Here is a 26057-nt window from a genome sequence, read left to right as displayed (position 1 = left end):
GGTGTCATCCCTGGGGGAGGGTAATGGAGCATATAAGAGAAAGAAAAGCAGCTGACCACCAGGGCTGGTGCCTGGAAGGTGAGCATATTTTAGAGATTTAGAATTGCTTTAAGGGTGGTGTTTTTCAAACCTGGAAGTCCATCGCAGTCACTCAGAGAGCTTGTCAAAAATACAGATTCTAGAACCTACATGAGAATCTTTGAAGCTAGGCTAGGTCCTGGCCTACATATGTATATGGGCCATAATTATATATATATGTGTATCTATATATCTATATCTATATCTATACTCATGAGCCATTTTTTATATATATATATATACATACACAATGTATATTTATAGCCATTGTGTGTATATATATATACACACACACACACACACACACATACACATATATATAATTATGGCCCATGTACATATGTGGGCCAGGGCATGTGACTGTGTTGTCACACAGGACTTGATGTTCAGAGAAGTGAGTATTCCTGGCACCTGTGATGAAGTACACATTCATTCTCAGTTAACTTTTGGAATAGAGATTTTCTTTTTTCTCTTAAAACTATAGCCCTGCTTGCTTCAGTGCGTTACTCTGATCCAACTAAAAAATTTTGGGGGGGTCAACCATGGAGGTGAAATAAAGTGACTTGAAGTCATGGTTTGTTATTTATATCCATTTATATGTCTTATGTCACTATCCTGTAATTTAGTGTAATGGGAATTTCTTGACTTAACACGTAATAAAAAAACAATGCCATACTTCAATAAATTATCAATGCTATAGATGCATTTTATGCTCAAATTCAATGTTCTATTAGAACATTATTCTATGAGTAGCTTTGAGAACTACATAGGCAATTTATATTTGTACATTTGTCAATTCACAAAGTGACAGGTGATATTTGGCATTTATATTATGTAGAGAGATTTTTTAGTGATTGACACAGTGAAAGCTTTTTCATAAGAATTGGAACTAAGCTCATTTGTCATGCAGGACACAAACGCACAGAGACTCTTAACGAAACCAGGCTTAGGAAGATTTTTAGACGAAGCAAGGGATATTTGTTGGACATATTTAGGAGATGATGCTAAGAAGGAAGGATTTAGAGAGACTATGTTAAAGGGGAGGAAGGAAACAATAGATGACTTTAGATTAATAGCAGTTAAGGGTAACAAGATCTAGGAAGTGCATAAAATCCTTTCAGAATTACACAAAAACAAACTGGGTCTCTCTTTGGCTAGAAGGAAAAGTCATAGCTCAATTCTATGAGTATTGTTAAACAGAGAGTTTTGAAGTGGGTGTGTTGTAGCGAGCCATGTTTTAGCATGATCTCTACATGATCTCAACTCGTAATGTTGGTGAGAGGAAATCTTGCAGTGGAGGATGAAATGCTGTGGTCAGAATGGCATCTGGTTTCATAACAACTGACTTAGCAACGGAAGCAAGAACTTACTACATGAAGATAAGGAAGATGGTGATGGTGATGATGATAAAGAGTGGTGATGATCAACATGGTGAAGGATGCTGCCATGGATATTCTGGAAAGGAGGGTGAAAGAGGCTGAGACAAAGAACTGCTGGCCATTCTAAGCTGCCTCAGATGGTTATTAGAAGTGTGTGATGAAGTAGGGGTGGATGGTGGATATGGTAATAGATCCTCAATGTATAAAACCTTTGAAAGAAAAATAAAACAAAATGTTTGCATCACAAGTTCAGTTGGTGGTGATTGTAGTTGTTTGTGGTGTTTTGTTCCCTAAATTACCGGATTTTAAAATATTTGTTTGTGGTTCGTTTTTAAAACTAATGGTTTTACTATTTATATCTGTGGTTCTCCAACCTGGCTGAACCTTGTCATAGACTCTGATTTAATTGGTAAGTATGGAAAAGAAAGAGAAATCTATTATATGGGAGGGAGAAAGAGTATCAACAGTTTCAGATAGTGAGCCCAGGAGAAATCGTGCAGGTCAGTTTGATCTGGAGGAAAAAGAGAAATAAAACAAAGAGAGAAGCAGTAGAACTGTATAGCAACCTGGTCATCTTATGATAATCATAGTGGAGTTGTTATGAGAAAAAAACATACAAATCATGTAAAAGTAAGTAGAAGTGGTCTAATTAGCTTCATCTTGAAGAAAGGACTAGAGAAGAGCAGCCAATGCTTTGAGCTATGGATTCATGAACAAAGATTGTGAAAGGAGGAATAAGACTCATGTATAAAAGAACTGAAGCCTGTGCATTGAAGGGAATTTCTGGGCACACCTGTCCACCTATTTCTCCCGCTGATTCTGGTCAATTGATGTAGGATTGTAAACCCTAACGCTGCACATGCGAGTGCTCTCACTGGTTTTGCTTGGAAAGACACCTTAGAAATCAGAACTACTGGGCTGGGAAGAGGCGGAAACTCACTTTCAGGAGTCTGGCATAATGGTTCAGAATCATCAGGGAGGGGAGGCTGTCCCGGGGATTGTTCTGAGGGAGCATTTTGGGAGTCAAAAACATTTATATAGACAGTGCTGTGAAATCCATGTGCATTTCAGCACCCTCCAGTTAATGGTTAATATCGTGACTTTTAACACCATAGAAACATAATTCTCATTCAGCTGATCCAACAATCTTTTAATTTCAATAGAAAAAAAATTAAACTTTCTGAAGTATTTCATTTAGAATGAAACTGAAATTTACTAGTAGAGAAAGAGTGGAAGTGACTTATTATTTATTCACATTATTCTTCCAACATGTAAAGTATTATCATGTCTTATATCTAATTTACCCCACTAAAAATGATAACGGACTTGCAACTCATGAAGATAAGCAGACTCCCAGGTACTTCAAGGACAAGAGTGTTTAATCTTGGCCTCTTTGCTAATGTAATTTCTAGCAGCTCCCTTCCTCTTATCTCTCTTTTGAAAATATGATAATGAAAATACTAACAACTCATAGGATTGTCTCTAGCAATAAGTTATTTTAAAAGATTTTTCCAAATAGATTCAGAAATTCTAAGTGGAAAGTAGAATTTTCCTCTCTCCTCATTCTTTCCTGTCCTGAGTGAAGAAAAAGACCTGAGAGGAGCTGTGAAGATGATGCTGTGACTCTCCAGTCCAAGGAACCTTGCTTTTGCTGAATGGTTCCTGATTGTTGGTGGGAGTTCCCTTCTAAAGGAACCAGTCCTTTTGTGCAGACACAGTTTGTGGATATATTCAATGATAGTTTTAGGGCCTGTAAAGCTTTTAGATTTCTGAAAGAAAGAAGCTACCTTTTTTTTTTTTTATCAAATATTCTCGACATTGTAGTACAATGATGCTGACGCAAACACTAAGATAAACTCACCTGAGTTTGGTTGACTGTTCAAATGGCTATAAGAGGGTACGTATGTTTTTTAGAAATAAAACAAAATTAGATATAAATGAAGAATTAGATATATGTGAATGACTTTAGAAAAATAATGCAAGTTTATGAAATTAGAAAGCTAAAGTGATGCAAAGAAAACTATATCTAGTTTGACGTATAAGAAATAAGACCAAAAGAATGGGATCTCACCTATCAGAACAATACATATTGAGTGGTATGGGATTCTAGACACTTGAGCCATTTTTACCCCATATTCAGTGAGTCTCTGCTTTAGTGGGTGCTAGGCTAAAATTAGGATGACTGGAGATTTTGAATGAATTCTTAAGAAGTGTACAGCCTCTGTTTATCCTAAGATCTATACAGCTTCTAATCATAGTGGCAAACTTTTAGTTCTGTTGATATGACTATTAAACTATGGATATTCCAAAGCTTTAAAAGCATCAGAACCATACATAGCCATACCATACCATGATGTTTCTTTATTAGCCTTTGTGTACAATGGAGACCATATAGTGTCTTCTTCAAAGGATTAAATCATTAAAATGTGGGCAACATAAACTGGCTACTGTTTGTGGCCAAATCAAGATGGTGCCCTGACTTCCAGTTGAGCTGGTGAACAGACAGTGGGATAAGGATGATAGTAACAACAAATGTGATGCTGTGCTCAGAGCACATGAAGATGTGATAAAATGCATTTCCTGAAGCTACAGATGGCCCATATTTTTCTATATCTTGAACAAAAGGATCCGAGACTAGAAAGTGCAATGTCTGGCTCTCTCTTGCTGTCTGTTGTCAGAGATGAGACCATGAAAACAAGGAGTGTAAGCAAGCATCAGTTTGTGGGTAAACTTGAATTTCCATAAGATGAAACCACATGTGCTTACTGGAAGTGCAGAACAAAAAGTGAAAATGTGGGCTTATAGTTGAATGATTTGCGCTTGGCCCCTCCTTTTGTTGTTGTTTTTGTTGTTCTCTGGATGTTCTCCTATGACACCAAGGTTACTCCCACTGAACTATGCTTAAATGAATAGTCCCCTTCCACATAAATTTTTAAAGTGGGGTTGTGAGCAGTAGATGTGTGAGGATCTGCATATTTTTGTCATTTTTAACCCTGTTTGAGCCCTGGTCAAATATGATAATTTTCATTTATTTCTCAGTCAGTAAAGTGAATTAGTTTAACTTTTAGAACAATCTTAAGAACTCAAATTATGTAATAACTTAGCACTGCTGCTAAAGTCCAGGATATTTAATTTTATGAAAACAAAGATTTGGTAGTTTGAGGTTGTCAGGAAGAAATTCTCAAGATTTCTAGTAGGTCTGATGTGATTATGAAAGAAAGTAATGAACATTTTTCTATTGTAAAAAAATTGAATATTAGCATATATTGTCAGTTATATTTCTAAAATGCCTTAGTACTGTGGAATTGGAAGATGTATTATATTAAGGAATTGGCTACCGCCTGCTCCCTCATTCATCAGGCATCTTACTTCTGCCTGACCTGTACTAAGGTTCCATAAAAAACAGGCTGAGCTGATTGGTTTTTGTGACACTTCTTCCTTCATCTTTCTTTTTCTGTGCTGTAGATGACATTTTACTTCCTTCTACAGAAAAACATCAAGCTATATTTATGCACTCTTTTTTTCTGTTACAGTTAATAACTAAGGACTTGAAGTAAACAAGAAATTATTTGGCATGAAATATGAGGTAACCTTTCCTAATTACCACGGAGTAGAAGACCTACAGGCTGGTGACTGACGGAAAGCTATGCATATAAAGTGCTTAGGCACATAGATAAAATATCCAGGAAGTTATATATTTTTTTTCTGAAAAATTCTATCACAGTGTTATACCTTTTAATATTAACTAATGTTGAGATTTTAACTTTCATTTCAATGATGTGAACAATGATACATGTCACTCTTCCCTCTTTTATTTAGGTCCTAACTTCTTCACTATGATTCAGATCATTCTATGCCTACACAGTGTTATTAGCTAACCAGGATACAGTTTGTCTATAGAGAGTCTTTCAGTTAGTGAATGAATCAATGAGCATGTAATTATTGATTTCTCACACAGTACCCACCATGTGAATGATGCAGTTGGGGATACAAGAGGAAATTGAAGGCATGGTTTGTTCAAAAGGAATGTAAGTACTAATCTTGCTGAGGAACAAGACTAAGATTATGAAATTGCTGCTATTCTAATATTTTTGATTTATAAAAATGGTAGATTCGTATAATTCAAAGTAGTGATCATGAAGGATAAAACAGTATACAAGTAGATACCAAATTATGGGATGTAAATTACATGTTCTATAAGGCTTTGTGTAGATAGAATATAAGGAGACATGAATTCATCAGAGAATGTTGTATGAATGGTTGGTATGGAAGAGGTGAAGAAAAGTAGAGCAGGCATTCCAGGCAAGAGGAAGCTGTGAAAGTGGAATGAATGAGGGTGTTGGATCTCAGATACAATAAACTGGCTGCTTATAAAACTGGTGAGCTGGGGATTAGCTGGTCCCAGGCTGGGAGAGAATGGAACTGGGCATGCCAGCAGGGCTGTTGTATCACTAAAGGTAGAAACTGGTTGAAATGGAAGGGAAAGGATGAGAAATGCACTAAAGGGAACAAATTCCCTGACTTATCCAGCTGGATGAGCTTTTTACTTTCTGAATTCCATCTTTTCTATCACTTATGCACTACTTTTCATTCAATGATGTCTATGTTCCAGATATGTATTAGACACTGTGATAGATGTTGTATGTACCAGGCATACTTTCTGACCTCTGGTTTAGTTAATTAACAAAAATTCAAATCCATATGTTGTGCCTCCCTAAATCGATTGTAAGTTTTAGTTTAACAGGGACCATAGATTTTTGTATTAATTTTTTCAAAAACTGTAATGAGTGTCTATATGTAACAATCACTGTTGATTTAAAAAAGCCCCATGGTCTGGTTCTCAAGGAGATCCAGATAGTTATAGTAAAATGTGACAATTGTTATCAGCAAATGGCAGTGAAATTAATTTCTTAGGTGTGTTAAAGATTTCAAAGAAAAGTGATCTTTTAAGCTGAGGCTTACAAGATAGAAGTGTTGTGGACTCACAAAGTGAATTATGACTGGACAAGGAAGGTAGAACAACCTGCGCAAAAGCACAGAAGTGGAGGACACAGTGACATGACATAGAATGTACACATATACTAACCCTGCTGAGTGTAGAGTGGATTGAAAAAAAGAGATTGTGCAAATGGGCAGGGGCTGGGTAAACATCTGTGTAATTATGCAAAGGACCTTAGGTAGTATGTTATGATGATGCATGTTGATTAGGCAAGATACGTTTGGACTTATATGTTAGATCTCCTGCAGCAAAATGGAGGATAGAGGGGAAGAGGGACATGACTGGACAGAGAGACTGGAAAGGATCTGTTGCTATTGTAACAGTCTGTGACAGATAAGCTGGGAGCAATAACAAGAAGAAAGAAGAAAGAAGGAGGAAATGCAAATAGTAATGAAGAGGTAAAATGAACAGACCTTGGTATTTGACAGAACATAGGGGATAAAATGGAGAGAAAATAATCATCTTGTCTGTCTTATTCATAATTGTCTCCCTACCACCTTGAAGAATGCCTCATTTGGTTTCTCAGTAAATATTTGTCAAAATGAATAAAAGAGAGATATCCAGATTAGTACTGGGTTTCTGGCTGAAGCAGAATGTTTACCCCTGTTGCCAATAAAAGGATTACAGGAGGGGATGATAACGTATTCATCTGTGAACTGCTGAACATACAGGTGATTTCAAAAAAAGTAAACTATAAAACTAATATTAAAGGGTGTGGAGAGTAGGAAAGGAAAAAGAGATAATGAAGGAAATACTAAATCTGACTGCAGAAGCACAGGAAGAGGATTAGGTTAGGTTCAAAGCTCAAGTCCAGAGTGACATTTTCAAGCTGAAATGTTTGACAAGGTAATTTGTCCAGCGAGTTCAATGAGAATAAAATCTGGAAAAATTCTGTTCAGCTTGGGAGGACTCAGGGAAGAGTATAATAAGTGCTGGGGTGGCAGCCTTTTTATGTGGATGTGTCAGAAATTAGAGGTTGGCTTGCATTCCAAGTTATTATATAAACTCTGTGGCTTTGTGCATCTTAACCTAAGAGAGATAAAGGCAGCTTATGAAATGTTAATTTTAGTAGTAACCACCAGTTTGAAGGTCAGAGATTGATGTTACTAAACAACAACATTTAAATGTGGAGCTACCATTGTTAAAAATAACACTGACTTGGATCATAGTTTCTTATGTAGAATAGATAATTTCAAACTGTGTGGTTAATATTAATCATAATAATATGTTTTAAAGAAATATGCATTTATTTAATAACTTTATGCTACATAAATTGATAAATCATCCCTAAATATCATATTATGGGCAATACTTACATATCTTAGTCTATTCCCATTCATGGTCTAATTTAGCTGGTTCCTAGAGGTTTTGAGTGGTTACTCTCAAATATTAGTTACATAAAAAACACCTAAGATGCTTGATAAAATTATATATTTTTTTGATTCAAGATGGCCTGGGAGTTAGCATTTTAACAAACGCCCTAATGGGATTCTGATAAAGGAATGAAGAGGTCCTACTTGGAGAAGCATTGCCTCGAAAAGCTCTTTAGTGCTACTTGCATTTTTTAGCTGGTGTTCTTGCTCCCTCAGGTGGTACAATGTGGAATTGTATGTTTCAGAGTTCCCATTGTCAACTGACTAGAAAACTGAGATCCACAATTTATCTACCTGTGAATCCAGGCTTTATTTAACCACGCTATCAACCTACCAATGCAAGTGCAGAATTAGCATTCATCTCCATACAAACAAAGCAGATGACCAGAGAAGACCGGGAAATGTCACATGTAAGATTCATAATTTAGAAATGCTGTGGCCAAAACACAGCTTTAAATTTTTGTTTTGTTTTGTTTTGAGAATTTTGAGAATCTTTAGGAGAAGAGTACTGAAGAATTATTTGGTGGCAACATTTTCATGGACCAAATGTTTATCCTTTGCTTGGGTTCCCCTGTGAATCGTTCAGGATTTAGAGGTGTTTTAAAACAAGACAGGGTCTGTAAAGCTCATTTGAATTTTCATGTGCTAGTTTTTTTTCCTAATGAAAAGGATATAATTGATAAACATATGATGAAAGGTGTGAAGATTAAAGAGTGTGGGCTGGGAATTCCTCCTTCCTTCTCTTCTTTCCTCCGTGCCTTTTGGCAGTCATTCAACAGATTATTTATTAAAACCACCTGAGAGAGGCTTTGTGCATGATATAGTGATAACTGAGACATCATTTCTATAAACATTTGGTGACAACCAAATATTTATTTATTTCTATAAATAAGGAGAGGGATCTAGCCAAACAAAGCCTGTAATAAACGATCTGTGCCCTAAGGCAGACAGACTACCAGTACTTAGAAGGGGCGATGGACCAAGGAGTGGGGACTGGGTAGCTGTTGGGGAAATCCTACTGGAGAAGATGGCATCCGAACCGGAACCCCTAATGATAGCTCTTTTTAAGTACCTCTGTGTAACTGCATTGCCAATTTATATATCACCCAGTTGTCTGTTCTTTTTGTGGTTCTTTTATTTATTCACTTAGTCGTGATTATGTGTTAGGTGGTGTGTTAAGTGTAGGGCTATAAAGTCACACAGGGCTGACTTGGTCTCTGTCCGCATAGAGCTCCCACACTCATAGTGGAGACAGACAAAAATAACAACTCCCTAAAAATAGATAAAAGAATTATAAATTGAGGAAGGGGCTTTGGAGGAAATATATGAGAAGTTGAGGTAGGGAATAACTTGGATGGGGTGAGCTAAGACCTACATTTGTGAAGGTGGTAAGGAAGGCCTCCTGGAGAAAATACAAATTATCATGTTTATTGAGTCCAAGACTATTTTAACTGCTTTTCATGTATTTATATGTTAATCCTCACAACTATACTAGGGAATGTACCATTATTATACCCATCTGACAGGTGAGGAAACTGAGGCATAGAGAAATTAAGTAACTTGACACATAAGTTGTAAGTGGTGGGAACTGGATTCAAGTCTATAGAGCCAAGCCCCAGAGCCTGCTCCCTTGACCACTCTGATAGCCATTTCCTGATAAGACAGAGGAAAAAGCATACGCAGTGCCCTTGAGACAGGAGAACACTTAATGGTTAAGGCACTGGAAGAAGATCTGTAGGAGAGGAACAGAGAGATGGTGAGAGTGGCTGGGTTGAGGTTAGAGATAGAGGCAGAGGCCTGATCCTAAAGGCCCTTTGAGAACATGGTAAGGAGGTCTAGATTTCATTCCAAGTACAGTGGAAAGCCAGGTGGGTTTTAAGCAAGGTTCATATATGATGATATGCCTTTTAAAAAGGTAACTCACCGCAACTTGGAGAATGGATTGCGGGCAGGAAAGGCAACAGGAAGACCAGTTAGGAGGAAGTTACGAGGTTTTAGCAATGGAGATGGGGAAGAGATCTGAACAGATTTTGGAGGTAGAATGAACAGCACTTCGCATGACAAAGTGTCCCCCATCCTCTCAGAGGTGGCTGGGGGGCTGACAACACCGTACTTCTCTAGGGGTTTTGGCTCCTTTTCAGACATGTGTTAATGTGGAAACCAGTGTTCCATATTGGGTGAGTCACTGAGGGAGTTGAAAAGAACTGGATATATTATTTACCTTAAAGCAGTAGAACTACTGATGGTTGAGGAAAAGGCCTTTTTCCGGTATATTGCGCTGATTTCACAGCTGAGGACACGGAGCTCAGAGAAGGTAAGTAATTAATTGCCAAACTGGTTAGTCACTGACTTGGGAGTCAAATACATGTGCTTTTCCTTGATCCCACACATGCCTAACTGGTTTCTATTTAAGACAGACAAATTTAACTTATTCGGTGATTTCCCACCATTTCTAGGGTACTGGAGTACTCTGTTACAGACTGTGTACTTTCTTTATTTCTTAACTCTTTAATTTGGGATGGTTTTCTTTGAGGGCAACCATTCCCATCTCACAACACATGTACAATGAAGTTCCTTCTGAGCATTTCCCTTCTCTCCTTATATATGGAAACAGAAAGAAACACAGAACAGGACAAGGCGATAAGCTAACTTCTCATGTGATTTGGTTCCCTTCTCTGCCTTCATGTTTGCCTTCAGGAATTCTTACCCTTGATTATAAGTAGTCCTGGTGTGAACAGGGTTACAGAGAAGGTCAGGAACTGCTGAACATTTTGGACTACAAGGAATGTGCTGGAGGCAGAAAACAGGAGGAGGCTGCATCTAGGCAAATGTCTCCTTTATCCACAGACAATTAGAGTGTCCCTGAAGAATCTCTAAAGTATCCTCAAAGGAGCTCAGCAAGTGCTAGAGGGTCCAATTAATCTTACCGTAGCCCCTCCGTCCAGTGTAAAATATTAGGTTGTTTTGCAGTGCCGAGTGATTGTTTGCCAGCTGAAACTTCAAGTGGAATTCATAATCGAAGTCAATGTCCGGGATCCGTGAATAAGCCAGGAATGAAGTGTATCCAAAGGCATCCGTGCCACTGAATCTGGGCTGAGTAATATTAATAGCTGTGGAAAAACCCAAACCCAACTGTTAAAATAAACCTATATATGTACTTGTAAAGTGAGAGTTATGGTTTGCTGATGCATCTGGCCAGATAGTCTGTTTACTATCATATTAATTATACTTAAGTGCCCTAGCATTGAGCAACAAAGTGACTCAATAGGGAATTCGAAAACCAGAGGAAAGGAAGTACAGTGTTTTGAGATCCTGCATATACTCTTTCACTCACATACTCTCTCTACGTAATGAAGAATCCACTTAAAAAGCAAAACCCTGTGTTTTGGAGATTAGTTTTAGAAATGGATTACTGGCAGTCAAAGTATTTACCCAGGTGTGTTGTAAACATGATTTGGCATACAAACACTGATTATGACTAGGAACTCACAGCTTGGAACAAACTATGCTTTTTTTAATCCTGCACCTTTACAATAGTTGAAGCCGAGGGTCAGGGGTAGGAAAGCCAAGAAATGAAAAGGAAATTAATCAGTTTCCATCACAATATTGTGAATGATTAGAACTTTTATCGAAGTAAAAAAAGTTACTGTCTAAAAGAAATGTTCATCCCTACTTTGTTGAGATGCTTGTTTGATAATGAAAGCATGGATTTCGATAGGCTTGGAACCATAGGAAGATTTAGTAGAACCAGGAAATGGTAAAAAACAGAAGTTCAGGGGCCAGTGTGGACAAAATAGAATTTAATTGAAGGCTGCTATTAACCTGCCAGCTTCTCTTTTCATATTGTCTCTAATTTTCTTGTATCCAAATTTTTCTCTTTCATTGCTCTGTTTCCTTCATAAATAGTCCCATTCGGCTTTTATTTCTCCACTCTAAGAGGACCACAAGAAATATGAAGGAGGACTTTGACCCCCATCCCGGTCTGTTATGGACTGTATTCCTGGGTTAAAAGATGTTCCTAGGATCTATTTTTATTGGTTCAAGACAACTTGATGGAGGAAAGAAGAGCTTGTCTTGATTACCTTATAGTGCTCCCTTATTCTCAAGAGATGCTGGCTCTCCTGGCAAGTTGTAACACTAGAATATTTACAAGCCTAAAGAAATATCCTCACTCTGATATCCAATGCTTAAAACAAAAGAGCTTGTTAGGTCTGGTTGTAATTGTTCATATAGCAAATAATTGTGCTATCCTGAGAAAAATGATTCTAGTTATCAGAGGGTTTTATTTCTGTTTGTTTCATACAACTATTCAAGTAGGGTAATTGTGTGGAATAAGTTGGATACTTAGTTTTAACGTTTTATTAAAATCTTATTATTTTATTTCTTGGGATGTGTGACCTATGATAAATTTTTCCTTAAAACTTACCAGAATCTGAAGTAGGATTCTGGGACCTATCGCCTTTTATTTTTTATAGAATGATGTAATTTATGGTTTGTATTCCAGAGATAATGAGACTCTCTCCATCAGATATTTCAGTAGTTCTATAGGTAGGGTGGTTCAGGGAAATAAAATGTTTTGGAATTGAAACAAAATAAGAATACTGTTAATGTAGTAATGTTGGCATTAAAAACAATGAAAACAGAATTCAATTAAATTTATCACTAAAATAGAGAAATGACTTCAAGCTTTCTTCTTCTTAATAATTTACAACTGAGTCTACAAAAAACTTTGGTATACTTAGGTTATATCAACAAATGCATCATATGAATTTCATCGTCAGACCCTGTGCTAGAGGCTGGTGACGCATAGATAATAAAGCACGGTCCCTACCCTCAAAAAACTAGTGTGTGGTCAATAAATTTATTCAGCAGAACTGGAAAGAAAGTTGAGGCTTGGCTGATGAGCAGCAATTCACCTGGCAGATGAAAAGGAAAAATCATTTCAGGTAGAAAGAAGAGCACATTTTAAGGTGGGGAGGCCAAAATAGCACGTCATACTCAGGAAACTCATGGAGTTTGTAAATCGATGAGTGAAATATAAAAAGGAAGAGTGAAATCAAGTGAAATGAAATATGAGTCAAATTATCAAAGGCTTTATATTTTCTCCATAACATTTGAGTAGTTTGGCAATGATCAAGGTCGCCTTTTAGAAATATTACTCTGGTGATGAAATGTGAAGCTCAGATTAGACAGAGAGAGCTGGAAGACCAACCCTTGGTCAAAATGAAAATGAGGACTTTGATAATATTACGAAATATAACAATGAGTTAAGGTTACACTGAATTGTAAATGGGAGAAAATTGATGGGTAATTCACAGATAAAAGTAATGGTGTGATATTTAACTTACTGAAAATGTAATGTTGTGATATTTATTTAAACAGTTACACAACTTCTATTAGTGCTAGCATCCAACCAGAATTAAGCTTATGACACAATTTTATACTCCTAAACGGTACTTTGTATAATGAAACCTTAGGACAACAATCCCCACAGGAATGGATATGTCAGGTGATCGTTACTTCTTAGCGGAAAGCCATGCTGCCCAATAACATAGCAACTCACCACATGTGGCTGTTGAAGACTTGAACTGCGGCTAGGCCCAACTGAGTTGGGTTTAGTATGGCGAAAACAATGTAAAACATCTTATTAATAATGTTTTATACGTATTAAATATTGGGTTAAATAGCATTATTAAAATTAATTACACTTGTTTTTTTTCACTTTAAAAAATGTGGCTACTAGAAAACAAAATTATATAGGCAAGTCACATTATATTTACACTGAATAACACTGCAGAGAGAACCACATGTCGCTTGGCAGTTAAGTTTTATCTTTAAATCCACAGTTAGGATTTACTTCAAGGGTCTGTGTCTTTTGGTAACTTTGAATGTGTAAAATGATAGAGCCTACACAATGCATTCGGAGTCAGAAAGGGGTCAGAGAATGTCTAGCCCATTGCTAAGAGTCCCCTGTGTCCTCATCTCCGCTGTCTCCATCATGTTGGATGTGGCAGGAGAACATGGAGGAACACAGATTAGGAGAAGGAAGACTTTCAACCTTACAAATGATTCTTTCCAATTCTTTAATCTGTTCATGATCTTAAACCAGGCAACATTTGGTTAATTTGATTACTCTATTACACAAATCCAGATCAGACTTCTGGGAACATCATTCGTCATCAAATCAAGATACTGAACAGATTGTAATGGGAATATTTTAGGTCTACTAAATGTATTTTTTCCTTTTGTAATTCCTAGTTGCCTCATGGTTTCCATATGTGAATTTATGCATTTTTTCTCAGTTCTTTTAAAGTTATAGCAATGGATTGGGAACATGAGGAAGGAAGGGGAATACTGGGATTTAAACAAAAATTAATGATTTAGTGTGTGGAAAAAGTGAGCAAAAGCTCACAACAGTCTGGGGACATTTCAGACAGTCAAAAAGCTTTATGAATCTCAACATCATCTAGGGTCATTAAAAATTCTACAAATCTTTAATGAACGGAGAGTGTTGTAATCTTTTCTACAATATAGTGCTATGTTGTAGGCTTAATGGAGAATCTTTGCAAACATGTTATATAATGCTTCCAGAACATTTAGCAAAAATTACCACAAAAGGATATAAGCTTCTGTCTTCTAGAAAATTTACTAAGGCAATTTTTAAAAAAATTCCCAATAAGGGCAGAGAAATAAGGCATTATTGTTTTAAATGTAGCTATAGTTTTTTTCTTTTAAAAATATTCCATAGAGGGTCCTTTTAATTTGAATTACTGAAGTTTTGTGTATAGAAATGATCAAGATGAGCTACTGGGTTGTGGGAAGAAGACATATGTGGATCTCAGATAGCAGAACATCTTCTCTTCTGCTCCACAGTCAGTGACAACCTTTGAAGCTGCTGGCTGGCATTAAGACATGAGCTACTATACGTTATAGTGATTGAGGGGAGGCCACTAGAGCCAGCCAGCTCAGGCTTGATTCTGGATTTCCTCACTTTCTATGTAAACTTGGACAAATTAACTATTTTTCTTTTAGTTTCTCATCTGTAAAATGAGAACAGTAAGAGTACCTAACTTTTTATGAAGAAAGAAAAGTATGTGGCTGAAGGAAATCTCAAGTGGACAAACTTCTGGCATCAGCCCTGTAATCTTACTACATTTTCCCAGTCAAGTCACTTTCCAGTCTGTAAGGCAACTAATTTACACCTACTCTTTTCTCCTCCCACATCTAATATTCATCTTCTCGCTCTCAATTAATGATCTTGCTTCTTATATCACTGAGAAAAAAAAAAAAACTCTAAGAACAGAGAACTATCTCATCCTTCCACCATCAAATTCTCCCACCCTCAAATCTTTCATTTCGATCCATATGTTCTTCCTTTCCTCTTGTTACAAGGTTGACTTTGCCTCATTTACTCAAAGGTATCATTTCAGTGTTTCTTTCTTATTTCCCAGGAGACACCAAATTCTTCTCTACTGAATTATTTCCTTCAACACCAGATATGCTACACTATCTCCATCTTAAAAAAAAAAAAAAGCTTTCCTCAACTCTATATTTCTCTCTAGTTACTCTTTGTTTCTCTGTTCATCCTTATAAGATTTTCCTGAAGAGTAGCATCTATATAGACTCTTTCAATTTGTTACCACTCGTTTACTCTTAATTTCATTCTCTCTCTTTCCCCTGAAACTTTTTATGTTAAGGTCATCAGAGACCACCATCTTTCTAAATTCAACATCAATTCTGTTTTCATCTTCTTCAATGTCTCAGAAGCAGTGGAAATAGTTGATTAGTCCTTTTCTCTTGAAATGCTTTCTTTACTTGGTTTCCATGATATTTTACTCTCCTAGTAGTCTTCCTACTTTAAAGAGCTCCCCCTCATTCTCCTTTTCTTCCAGTTACCATCATTCCTAATTTCATCACACATACCATCTACAGGAGGAAGACTCCTGAGTAATAGTCTTTATCCTTGACTTCTTTCTGGGCCTCCAGAGCTCCAGATTCATATATCCAACTACCTAGTAAATATCGAACATACATTTGTTTGTCCAGTAGGAATCTAGAGCTGGTCATATATAAGACAGAACTCTTTATTCTCATATCTTTTGTAAGCTTCCTTCCCAACACAATCCCTTCTCTTCCTTCCCAATCAAATCTCTTCCTCATTCTTTCCTGTCTTTGCTAGTAACAAAAACTAGTCATCATTCCTAAATTGTTTCCATCTCCCTGCCACCTTAACTAGTTGACTGGTAAATCCTGTCAGTCTCATCTTCAAAATATATCCTGAATCCGACTCTCATCATCTCCATTAATGCCATCAAAATTCAAGGCACTAGTTTCTCTAGCTTGGACTACAATATTGGCATCTTAACTGGTCTCCTTTGCCTCCTCTGTCCCTTTATAGTTTCTTTTCCACATTGCAGCAACACAGTCCTTTAAATATTAATTGCATATTCAAAATCCTCCAGTGTTTTCCCTTGAATTTTGAAGAAATACTTTCAAAAACTCCTTAGCATAGTCTAAAACCTCTACTCTCCAAGTTTGTTTTATACTCATTTCTTTTTGCTCATTCTGCTCCAAACATGCTTATTTCCTTATGTTTCTCAAACAAACCGAACATGCTGTCAGCTCAGGGCTTCTACTCTTTAGTTTCCAAGGCCTGAAACATATTGTCTCCAAAAGATGCATGGCCTACTCTTTCACCTCCTTCAGGACTCTGTGCAAGTGTTCCCTCTTCACTAGGGTCTTCCCTGACCATTCTATTAAATTATTAATCTCCTTTTATCCCTGTCACGTTCTGGTTCCTTAACCTGCTTTGATTACCATAGCCCAATTACATTATGTGCTATTTATTGTCACTCTCCCCAATTAGACCGAAGATCTTGTCAGGGCAGAGAATTTGCCTGTCCTTCACAAACTCTAGAATATGTACTAGTGCCTGGCTCAGGTGGATACGGGATACATATTTACCAAGTGGTTGCACAGATAGATATAAAGGGTTTAACACAGTGTTGAAAAGATAGTGACGTATCTATTTACATGTTATTTTCTGGATGTTATCGTTTATCTAATATCTTAACTGTTCTGTTTTTATGTGACTAAGGGAAAAATTGGAGCTAGTAGATGAAAATGAAAAATAGAATTTTACACCATTACCAATGCTCGTTTTTGCTTGTTTGATTTTATTTTTGTACTTTTCTAATCATTGGCTTCTTTTAATTAATTAATTAGTTAATTAATTATTTTGGCGAGGCAACCCTTGGTTGACCTCACAGTTTACAAGGACCTTGTAAGTTTACAATCCCTTATTTTTTAAGCTTACAGAACCTGGTCTTCCTAGGTAGTCTCCCATCCAAGTACTAACCAGGCCCGATCCTGCTTAGCTTCCGAGATCAGAAGGGATCGGGCTTGTTCAGGGTGGCATGGCCATAGACTAGTCATTGGCTTCTAAGAATAGAAATGTTTCTAGATTTTTGCAAAGATATTAGAATCTTAATTCTTCTAGTGTGGGCAAAAATTTGGATAATACATTACATACTGATACTGAAAATCAAGGCAGAGACCCCCAACTTGACAAATCAGTCATTTTTCATAATTAAATTATATCAATATAACTAAAATTTCATAAGTGTTATAAATATTGTTTTCTGCTTTTTGTTTGATAATAATGTCTTGTAAATTATAAGCTAAAAATACTAAATATGTTTTTTGGGGCAATTGATAGTTTTTGATAGAAATGTTTGGTTTTTACATTATAAAATATGTGTATGATTCCTCACAATCTTGTTTAAAATTTTACAATATGGACTTGAAAAAACTTCCTTATGTTCGTTAAATAGGAATTCTTGAAAACATACATTGTTTTCAGGATAAATTATTTTTTCTAACTCTATTTTTTACAAAGAAAGCTCATTGTTCTATTTTTATACAAATACAAAGGACGAAAAACTGTGGTTGATTTTTACTTGGATTCTGTTTTCTATATAGGCTGCTGTATATAACCTCAGCAGAGTGGACACCAGGGAGCGCTGAGCTAGTGAAAATCCAATTCAGTTCTTCCTCCTCTATCATGTATTTTAATGAAGCAAGCAGATGGTAGATGGATTTTTCTCCTGGAAACTGCTGATTTGAAGACTCCAGTATGCCAGTTTTGCAAGCGTGGTGTTCGGCAGCATACAGTACCTCAAAATATACATTTAACATTGTCAGGAAAACGAATATATCCTTAGGCAGATGGATAAATATGCAAAAATACAAGACCATTGCTTGTCTCTCCAGGATTCTTTTGTAGATTGAGTGTAAACATCTTTCCTCTCTCTTTGTTCTTAACTTCTTAGTAAGATAGCAATAGGTTTATCTCAATATCTGCATGAATGCAATTAGGTTATAAAACCATGAACGTGATCATTATTGTTTCTATTTCTGTTGCTGAACAAGCTCCTCATGGGGTATGCTTCTGTACTGTTCAGCATTATCAATTAGAAATAAAAAAGGTGATAACCAATAAATGCGATTTTCATTTAAAGAAATAGAAATAAGTCTCTTCGGAGATGTTATTAACAGTGATAGGTGATGGTGGCTTATGCAGTTACCTATTCTTTCTGAACCAAGATGGTACTCAATATGTGAAAAAAATCAAACTCTCTATTTAAATGAATATGTAATATTTCTTTCAGCCACAGGTAAAAACATGAAATAAATATCATTGGTTGATTGCCAATTCTTACTCACCCTTAATCATTCAAACATTCTATGAAGATACATAATTCCTACCATTCTCACTTCTCAGTCTGTCAGAGAAAAATTAAGAACAAACAGAATTTACATTAAGATAAGAAAACTGATGAAAATATAGAGCATCATTATTCCCACCAGCAAAAGAAATGAAAAGTGATCAGAATCTGAAGTATCACATTCTTTTTGGATGCATAATTCTTGGAAATTAGTGCCATCTTCTGGCTTCTCAAAGTACTGCTTTAAATCTAAACCAGATCTCGGAGGATCTTTGCAGTAGCATGAAATGTCAAAAAAAAAAAAGGGACGTAAAAATCCCCAAAACATCTAGGTCACATTGTAATACTGCATTACAGCTTATAGCATGAACTTTAAGAATGTTATTGTGTATCTTTATCATTCACATCACATAAACTGTGCAGATTTATACTGGATTAAATATACTTTGTAGTTTATTGTGTTAAAATAAAATTCCCAGATATTCCACATACAGCATATTCCATAACTAATGTGTTTGGAACACTTTTTGCAGCCCTAACTCAAAAGTTTCTTCATGCCAGTGGATTTTCAGTAAAATTAATAAACACAAAGGTTGCAGTAGGTTATCACTCATGTTCAGTTTAAATTTTGTTTTAGGTTTTTAATCTATTTTTTTAAAGTCGTGGACCTATAAATGTACTTTTATATACTCTAAAGTAATAAAAATAATAGCAATTATAATATCTACTATGTTCCAGTTGCTAGGTGGAATAGCTGAATAATTTTCTTATAGCACCCCAATGAAATATTCTTATTCCTATATTCCTATCTTATAGATGAAGAAACTGAGGCTTAGTGAGGTGAAGTCACAGAGCTAAGAAAGGACAGAGTCAAGATTTAAATCCAAGCTCATTTAACTCCAAAGCCTGTGTTATTTCTAATGAAGGCTGGGGTATGCATGACATTGGCTGATTAAAATAATATAAAACTTTGGTAGATGTTTTATATTACTAAAGTTTGTGCCCCTCACAAACTGATTTCAAACAATTTTATTCTATTCCTCCCCTGCTGCACCCCAAGTCCTGGAACATATATTCATAAAAATTTTTAGGATTTACATTCCTTCTCCATATTCCTTCTTCCATATTTAATAGAAACGTGAACAAATATTATTTGCCTTGCAGCACCAAGCACTTAATTGGTACTCAATATATACCAATAAATTTATCAACAGATAGGTTTTAATAAGAGCTTAATTATTTTCCAATATGTAGAGAATATGAATGAAAAATAGTGTTAAAAAATCAGCATATCTTTAAAGCTTTCTAAGAGTTTGAATATTTGGGGACACATGCACACACACACACACATTACATGTATACGTATATACTCCAGATAGTCAACTACGATTTTCATTTTTGGTTTTAGTATTGTGTAGAAACAGTTTAGAAAAAGCAAAAATCTAATAAAGACCCAAAATAATAAAGCTGATTTATCAAAGAACAACAAGTACTCTGTAAGAGAGATTTTTTTTTTTTTTTTTTACTAGAGATACTAGGGGGAAAACTATGTTTTTAAGACATCTGTGGTTTAGCTGTTGAAGTGCTGAAAAAAAAAAACAAAACAGCAGCATGCTGCAAAACACTAACTCATTTCTGGGGACCACAACATATGATGTTTTAAATGTATATAATAAAGAAAAGATTTTACGTTAATAAATATGGCATGAGAGATGATTTAAGTCATATTACTAATAAAACAAAGAAAAATCATCAGCCACAACTTGTGAAGTTTAAATTCATATTGTAGTATTATTTTTGAATAGAGAAGATCTTGTTATATATAATAGCTCCAAGACTTCATGTACTAATAGTGAGCAGGTGCTGAATCCAAGATATAATGGTATACAACAAAACTCCAAAAAATGACTAGAAGGGATTAAGAGTTAGAAATACAGTAGGCAAACAGCAATTAGGAAATATAACAAAATAAAATATTTTATTTGCTATAGTATGAAATACTTAGAATAAAACTTTATTAGATTTCTTGGCTATAGGCAACAGAAACCAATTCAAGTTATCCTAAACAGAAAAGGAATTTCTGAGCAGGTGGCAGACCAGCTCATAGAATCAATGAGAAAACTGGCAAACTAGCAGGGAAAGAAGTAGAAATAAAAGAATCTAGGCAGCTCAAACATAGCTAAGTTTATACTGTGCGAATTGTGTTGTCAGGATGTAACTACTGGCATCCCTAAGACTGGAAACAACCATGTGGCCACCTCAGCTACAAATAACTTCTAAATATCAGTCTGCCTTCGGATCATTTCCTTAGCAGTTAAATCCTGGGAAGAATATCATTTGGCCCATCCTAGGTCATGTATGTGCACACAAATAAGAAGCAAGTTCAGGTGCTGAGTAGACAAAAACAAAAACAAAAACATAACACAATACTCAATAGATATCTCTCATAAACCTTTGGTTGCCCAGTGCCAATCTACATCCTTTTTCTAGTATTTGCATTTTCAAATCAAGACTTCCTTCTATGACACAGGAGCAAAGGATATACAATGGAGAAAGGATTGTGTCTTCAATAAATAAATGGTGTTGGGAAAACTCAGCAGTCACATGCAGGAGAATGAAACTGGACCACTATCTTACACCACACACAAAAAGCAACTCAAAATGAGTTAAAAACTTGAACGTAAGACTGAAACTACCTCCTAGAAGAGAATGTAGGCAGTAAGCTCCTTGACATTAGTCTTAGGGATGATTTTTTTTTTTTTTTTTTAATATTTAACACCAAAGGCAAAGACAACAGAAGCAAAAATAAATGAGTGGGACTACATCAAATTAAAATGCTCTATATAGCAAAGAAAACCATCAACAAAATGAAAAGGCAACCTACCAAATAGGAAGAAATATTTGTAAATCAGATATCTGATAAAGGGGTAATATTCAAAATGCATAAAGAACTCATACATTTCAATAGCAAAAAAATCAAATAATCAGTTTATCAAGGAATCTGATTAGACATTTTTCCAAAGAAGACATACAGATAACCAACAGGTACATGGAAAGGTGCTCAACATCACTAATCATCATGCACATGTAAGTCAAAACCACAAGGAGATATCACCTCACACCTTTTAGAATGGCTATTATCAATAAGACAAGAAATACCAAGAATTGGCGAGGTTGTTGAGTAAAAGGAATTCTCCTGCACTGCTGATAGAAATGTAAATTTGGGCAGCCACTATGGAAAACATTTTGGAGGTTCCTCAAAAATTAAAAATAGAACTAAGCAAATAATCCAGCAAATCTACTTCTGGTTATTTATCAAAAACAAAAACAAAAACAAAAAACCCAAAAATACTAACTGGAAAAGATATATGCACTCCCATGTTTATTGCAGCATTATTTACAAAAGCCAAGATATGGTGACAATTTAAGTATCCATGGATGAATAGATAAAGCAAATTTATATATATATAAATTCATATATATATATATATATATATATAATGGAATATTATTCAGCAAGTAAAAAGAAAGAAATCTTGCCCTTTGTGACAGCATTTATATACCTCGAAGGCATTATGATAAGTGAAATGAGTTAGATAATAAAGACAAATAATGTATGATCTCACTTAAATGAGGAATTTAAAACAAAACAAAACAAAACTGAGCTTATACACACAGACAAAAAACTTGTTGCCAGAGGTGGAGGTGGGAGAAAGGGGTGGACAAAATGGGTGGAGGGGGTCAACAGCTACAAATTTCCAGTTATAAAAAAATAAACCATGGGCATGTAATGTAGAGCATGTGACTGTAGTTAGTAATTCTGTATTGCATATTGGAAAGTTGCTAGGAGAGTAAATCTTAAAAGTTCTCATTACAAGAAAAAAATTTGTAATTATGTATGGTAATGGATGTTAACTAGATTATTGTGCTGATCACTTTAAAATATATACAAATGTGAAATTCTTCTGTTGTACACCTGAAACTAGGACAATGTTATATGTTAATTGTACCTAAGTAAAAACAAAAACAAAAAATAAGAACTTCCTTCTAATATAATGTAACAATCCCATATATAATTTTAAAAAGTCACTCTCTTTCCCAAAATAGAATCTTCTCAAAGTCTTTTCTTTTATTATAGATCCAAGTCCAAGATCTCTGCGTAGTGGCTGTCCCTCTTCATTTTATGTTGTGATCCTGTCTTATTATGGACCAAGTCTCAACTTTACTACATATAAGTACTTTACAGAGACCAGATGCAGATGACTACTGTAGCGATATGGAAGTATGTGAGATTTTTCTTGGTGATAAAATCAATGGTACTGTTAACACTAGTGTGGTTCGCTGCTCACCATAGTCCATAAGAGATAGTCCAAAGCAAGGAACTTGGTATAGGAAGATAATTATAAAGAGGAAATAGGAAAGACAAATAGGGGATAGTGAAGGCCCCCAGAGACTAGCAGCAGCGGAATAGCTAAAAGCTGCCACTAACTGCTGAGGCAGAAAGGACAAAGGGAAGAAATGATGTTATAGAAAGTCCAAGAGCCAGACCACCTGGAGGGAGCCAGATTTATAACTGAGGCTGCTAATTAGGACATAGGACCATGGGTGGGAGGCCAGGAACCAATTGTAGGTACAGCTACTGACAGACATGCCACCAGAAGCAGGGGTAGGGAGAGAAATGCCCTGGCTTCTCTCTTCTTCCTACCTGCCAGTCTCCTGGCAGGACCTTCCATGACAGGGAACAATGTAGTCTACTTATGTTTGAGACATGGATCTCAGAGCAAACAGGCAAATGAATGACACACGTTGCAATGAAGGAAACCCTGGGACTACAGTCCTTATTTCCAGAATTGGTCAAAAGGCCACTTCTGATAGTATAACTTTCCTCCTTGAATGCTCTCTCCTTTCACGTAGGGAAAGCAAATTAAAATTCTTCCTTCCGTGTTTTCCTTACTTTCAGCTAGCCCTGCGCTGATGATGAGATTCTATATCTGGTATGGTGATGTAAGCCTTCATTCCTGAGAGCCCTGGCCATCGTGGGCCTGCTGCCTGGGTCTTTGTGGGGCCTCCATTAATTCTCAACACTGGATGTGCGAGACAGCACCCCAGAGCCGACTTCTCACCCTTTGTGTACGTGCGTGTGCATGTGTATGTGTGTACAAGCCTGCATCATGAGTCCCTCTAGCAGTCCGGTGAAGTTGATGGAAACCCTCCTCAGAATAATGTTTCTAAATGTACTAAGTTAAAATACACAGGATTATAAAATAAACCAACTTTTTTGAAATATAGTTAATAAAATATAACAACTTGGTAATAAAGTAAAATGATGTCTCTTTAATAATGCACTTATATAATCAGACCTAGCAATAGGTATAATAATTATAGCAATTTCAAATTGTGAAGAACAAAAAATATTTTAACATAGGGTATAATAACTATAATGCGTTATAAAAGGATCTAATTTCTCTCAGTGACAGCCGCAAGTACTGCTGAAACTACTGTGGTTTGTTGATGACATTCATAATTAAGAAATTGTTAAATTCCTGTTAGAGGTGATAAAAAGATGTAATTATTTTTTCTCACCCATATTCACAGGGTTTTTTTTTTTTTTTTTTTTTTGACCTAGAGAATTATCTGAGTTCTTCCAGAATACTTTTCTTCACTTGCCGGCTAATTCTCCAACCTTTAGTGTTTGCTTTAACCTCTCCTTCTCACGGAGGCCTTCCTTGTCCTCCTCTGTCCACCATATGTAACTGCACCTCTACTCTGTGTGCTATCATTAAAAAAATGCTGTTTTTACCCAGTTTTTAGGTCCTAGTTGGAGGCCTAGTCGTTCCTTTCTTGAACAGCCAAGCCCATAACCCCAAACACTTCCCCTGTCAGGCTCCAGACCACTACACATGGCCTTAATCACCTGGGCCCAGGTACCAGACAACAGGGACAGCTGCTACGCCCTAGGACATGTGCAATTTCCTGAATTAGGCAATCTGCCACGAGCCCTCGAAACCTAACTAACCCGACCTGAGCTCCTCTCACACAAATAGCCAGCTCTTCACAGCTCTGGCTCACTGGCACCCTGTTTCTGGTAAAACCACACGTGTGGTCCTGTGTAGCAAAGCAACCTCCTTTCATTTGGAGCTGTAACCGAAAGTTCTTTCTTTCATCTGTCTGAGTGTGTCATCTCACTGTCAAAAAAAAAATCTTAAAATCTTATAAAACACCCTGATTCCCCCATCCTGCATTTTCGTTTCCCTCTTTTTCTCCTCTACGTGTTTTGTTTTGCCATAGCACTCATTATTTTCTAACAATTTACTAGAATGTCTCAGCCCAACTGGAATGAAAGGCTTATGAAGGCAGGATTTTGTCATTTTCATTTTCTACTGTGTCCCAGGTTTTTGGAACAGTGTCCGGCACATAGTGGGATCTCTGTACATATTTATTGAAGGAATGCGTGGATCTCTTTCCTGTGTCTATTGTGAGCCGTCACTCTGGGCAAAACTTGCAACTCCTTTTGTACCTGTTGATGTCGTTACATGAAAAACCTGAAATGGGAGGTGGCTGCTATAGTTTTCCAATCCAATGAGACTACTGCTGGGTCTCTTGTGGGAGCTTTTCTCATCCAGATGCCAAAGGCCTCTGAGGAAGAGCCCAGTCATGAAGAGGGGTGTTTTTAGGAGTGACCATGAGAGAGACGACCCACCTTCTAACTCTTGGTTTCTGAATCTGTGGAAGGTACAGCACTGTGAATGAATCCTAGTTGGAAAGCATGCGTGGCATCTTTCAAGACAGTACTGTGACCCTGAAAGGGTGGTGTCGTCACAGACTATTCTGCCATGCTAGAAGTCCAACAGCTGCTGGATGATGGGTTTCATGAAAAGACTAGAGCTTAGTGTTGCGTTACTTCTTCCTCTGTAAAGTAAGTCCGTTGATCAGAAGTAATATTGTGTAGGTTACTGTGGTGGTTTAGGCTGTGTGGACTAGGTTCATCAATACAAGTGCTAGAAGAAGCACGACTAGTAGAGCGAGTAATCAGGATAATAGGACAAATTCTTGCCATTGTTTGATGTAATAAACCTTACGCCTGGAGACCATATCAGTGGTTAGGGGATGCTTGGAGCCTTTGGAATATGAGGATTCAGGATGCCATACTACATTGTAAATGATGACAGTGGTTTAATGTGAGTTCTTATATCTGTCAAGGCAAGTTCCCCTTCACTCTTCTTTTTTAAAAATACTTTTACTGGATAGTTATGGCTTGCTATTATATATATTATTCCATATTAGGTTCAAAAGCTTTGAAATTTTATATGAATTATATTATTTATAAACTATCTTTGAGAAAATTAGTATTTCGTGGATTTTTCTTCTCATCCAGGAATATAGTATTTTTTTCTAGCCATGAATTTATCATTTTATCATCATTAAAGTTTTATAATTTTCTATGTAGTGGTCCTGGACCTTTCTAATCAAAGTTATTCTAAGTATTTTGTGGTTTTTTTTT

General features: G+C 36.2%; 1 pseudogene; it reads right to left on the bottom strand.

Moving 5' to 3' along the window:
* Window positions 1-17138: 17138 nt before the first annotated feature.
* LOC111740496 lies at window positions 17139-17257 on the bottom strand (annotated as a pseudogene).
* Window positions 17258-26057: the final 8800 nt, after the last annotated feature.

Source organism: Pteropus vampyrus, unplaced genomic scaffold (genome assembly GCF_000151845.1).
Source record: "Pteropus vampyrus isolate Shadow unplaced genomic scaffold, Pvam_2.0 Scaffold64, whole genome shotgun sequence".
Classification (NCBI taxonomy): domain Eukaryota; kingdom Metazoa; phylum Chordata; class Mammalia; order Chiroptera; family Pteropodidae; genus Pteropus; species Pteropus vampyrus.
Note: the sequence above shows the minus strand (reverse complement) of the source record. Positions and strands in the feature narration are given on the sequence as shown.